We start from the raw sequence: 4,003 nt of genomic DNA on the forward strand, positions 1-4,003 counted from the left end.
ATCTCCTTTGTTTGCCGCTCGCTCCCAGCTCCAAGTCTTTTCACGGGCCCAGCTACACGAGATCCTGCAAATAAGACAAGAAAAGGAAACTACAAGAGGCATGCATGTATAAATGATTCAAGGATTAGCATAAATCAAAGACGCAAGTAAGACAATTCATCATTGAAACACATGCGAATAGAAGAACCTCAAATGCTTTATTAATATATGGAAGTAAGGTTCAGGCGGTGATACAACCATGCGAGGTCCAATCCAGCATCACCTTCCCGACGGAGAGAAATCGCTTCTTCACCTACCTCAAGCAATCACCCAATGCTCACAACTGTAAACCAACAGCAATTCTTTGCGCTAAATTCCGGCCTCCAGATCCCATGGGATGAGATCCTTATATAGAGTTTTGGAGTGAAGGCAAGTCATGTTGATGTGTGACTTGTTGTGCTCTTCAACTCCAGTTGTTCTTCAGTCCTTCACTTGGAGTTTCTACCTTCCACTTGGAGTTCTAGAAGCTCTTAACTCATTATTAGGCGAATCTTTTGATCACATGCCTTTCTGGAAGCTTCCTGGGCACTGGTACTTTGAGAAAAAGATTCCTCCACATGTCAAGTTACGCCCAATGCAGGTAGCCTTTGTCCTACCTGCTTTGCAATGCAGGTAGCCTTTGTTGCACCTGCTATGCAACGCAGGTACCCTTTGGAGCAGCTGCTTTGATCCAAAATTGACCTGTTTTGAGTGTTTTTTCAGTGGAAGACTGATTTGCAGAATTGTGGTTTGCTGACCTTGTTCCTCTAAGGGTAAGAACAACATGTTTGGGGACTTTGGATCCCTCAGATTATTGACATTTCATGCTCCATGCTGTGAGGCACAAAAATGTCTATAACAGGTAGGTGAAGGTGAAGAGTCACAAAGGGGAATGTCAAGGGTCACCCCACCCTTTTCTATTTATAGAACCTCATAACTCATTGTACAGGCTTTTTTGAGCCAAGATTTCAATAGGTATAACTTAGAGAAAGCTTGGAGTGTATTGTAATGAGCCTTGGCTTCTCCACAGTGCAGAGCTAGTACATCTCTTTGGAGGAGTAGGCGGAACTGACTGTAATGTTCCACTATCGAGGCTAGTGGTTATCATGGTTGTATGTATGATTGGATCTTTCACTCTTTTAATATAATAGAGCCAACAAGTTTCATGCATATATTGTTATTGTAGTTCAACTATCCTAGTTACTCTAATGATGTATGTTATCTGGAAATCTAGTGTCTATGCAAAGCTGCTAGTCCCACTAAGACGGGTAGCTATCTTAGAAACAAACAGATTAAAGTTACTTTTGTTTTCCTTTATGAGAAGTAGATAGGAGAGGATCAAAGAATACCAACCTCGATCTTTCACTCGATTCTTTGCTTGTTCCTTCTCCTCACCGACAGGTCTTTGCCGCTTCTCCCTTGACCACTCCGCTTCAAAGAGTACCTGTAAAGTCAAAGCAGCATAATACCTTCAAAGTGCAGAGATCTACAATCATAAGCAATATAGGACCAGATATATATTGACCACACAAATGCATATATTATCAGACATACAAGAATGTGGAGGAAAACTTGAATAGCTTTATTGATGTAAAGATTAGAAGAGAGGATTACAACCCATTGATCTGACCCAGTGTCATCCTCCCAGCATGAAATCCCTTCTTCACCTCATGAAAATCTTAGATCACCCAACGCTATGATATTCCACCAGGAAACCAACAACACTTCCTTACAAGATACAAAATTCCAGCCTCTGGATCTCTGGGATGAGGGATCCATATATAGATGATTGTAGGGAGGTGAGTCAGCTTTTGGGATTTTGATTAGTTTCTTCTCTCTGATAGTTCTTGATTCCACTTGGAGATTGATGATCTCTTATTCATCCCTAGGTGAATTCAGAGAGGCAAGTGTCATAGGAGAAGTTTCTGGAAGATTCCATGATCATCCACCTCGCAAACTGTCTCTGCCATTTGTCCATCCTTGCCCATCACACCCTATAGAAGGGCTTTCTAGTATGCATCACACATTTTACACTGGGCAGGTGAGATGCATCGCACCTGTAGCACTGAGCAACCTGTATGGTCCAATTTTGACCAGTTCTGAGCAGTTTCCTGTGGAGAAATTCTGGGAGATGATGTAATCAGCTGACCTTGTTCTTTTAGGGCATGAAGCAACACTTTTAGGGACTCAGAATCCCTTGGTTTATGGACATATATGATTGGGGTTGCAGTGCCCAAAAATGTCTATAATAGTTGCCCCCTAAAGCATGAGGTCGTTAATCTTTTGATGTCGGGTGAAATTCTTTATCATGAGGATCCGAGGTTTTTCAAACTGGAAGGCGACCTGTAATAAGATATAATACAATACATTATCTTCATAATATTTTCATGATCTAGCTGAGGTGGGCATTCCCATGCTCAGCTCTATAAATTCATTTTCATGTACATAGGACAGACAACTGTCTGTGTGGCAGACTGATGATTCTAATAGAGCCATCATCCTTTGATTCAGATGATCATCTGTGCAGCAATGATGTACATTTTATGTCTTTATTTTCCTGAATATATCGCAGCCTAGATGGATGAAACTAGATAGAGGGTCTTTAAACTCGTCTAATATTCGCCCGAAGTACAAGTCGATCCATGTGAAAAATGTTTTGGAGTCGAACATGGAAAGACATCGCCTGATTACCAACCAATGATGTACGCTGTTAACAGGCACGAGGGGAATCACCGATAATGATGCTGACCCCAAAGGTACGACAATACAATTTGTGTGGTGTGAAAATAGGACTTGGTGTCGAACACCATGCAAAATCTCTCGGTCGAAGGCCATTGATGAAAACCTGTCACTAAAAGTGAGAAACTTGCCATTGAGGCATGCAAGCTTCACTAAAAGGGTTGTTCCTAGGTCAACTTCTTGGATAATGAGTTGATGTTGACAAGAAGTGACCCGTTGTAGGAGGGCCTTAATGAATCCCACATCTACGACACAGAACGGAGCAAACAACTTTTGGAGGTGAAAACCATCTGATGATATAGGGTTCAGGGTGGCGGTCATGAAAGAATGAAGCATAAAGGTATTGCAGTGGATGAGACACAATATGGGTTGGTGAATTCTCTAATCGACTTCTCTTGAACATATCAGCGACACTGAAATGGATTGGTAGCATTAACCCCAAAGATAGATGGTACGGTGGACCAATGGTAATATGACCGGTGAACGGAATAACCCAACCCGACTCAATCATGGTGACAGAGTGAAAGTGTCATGTTCAAGAGTGACTCTCTACCAATAAAGTTTCTTCAAGTTTTCTTCCCAATTTTTCCCCATTCATTGCTGACGAGTACCTCTTTATTTTTATCAAGCTTGAGGAGGATAACATATGCTTGTTCTATAATTTTCCCTTCAGGAAAACCCGTCGCTATGTTTTAACGAGCCTAGCGATAGTGAAACTCGTTCTTGTCTGCATGGACAAGTTTGTCGCTATTGGTTTTAATGAGTTTAACGACAAAGACAACTCGGTCCTTTTTCAATTTTAGAGAGTCTAAAAAGGGATGGAAAGGAAACTCCAGTGATCCTTTTTTGTCATGTAATCCCTTAAGTCTAAAAAAGTATAAAATAATATGAAAGGGATGAATTTTCGATAGTTTTAACAAGCCGAACAAGACAAGCGCTCAATCTTTTTGTGTAATAATCCCTCAAGTCCAAAAAGATTAAAATCTAGAGGAGGGATAGCAATCCTGGTAGATTTAACGCGCTGGAGAGGCCAGTAAGGTTTGGAATTTTCCAATCATGGCAGTGTCACAAGGATGGCTAACAAAATAACTCTTCGCAGCTGTTCCTCAAAAGGGGTAAACAACCAAATGGAGGTGAATGATCGGCTAAAACAGAGTGGAGGTGATGATGAGAACATGACCAAGGCTCAAGATTTGATGATAATTCATTCACAATGGTTATTTACCAGAAATTGGTTCATTTTTAA

This window comes from Pinus tabuliformis, chromosome 2_1 (genome assembly GCF_031772625.1).
Source record: "Pinus tabuliformis cultivar Carrire ecotype Pingquan chromosome 2_1, CPIR1, whole genome shotgun sequence".
In the NCBI taxonomy this organism is placed as follows: domain Eukaryota; kingdom Viridiplantae; phylum Streptophyta; class Pinopsida; order Pinales; family Pinaceae; genus Pinus; species Pinus tabuliformis.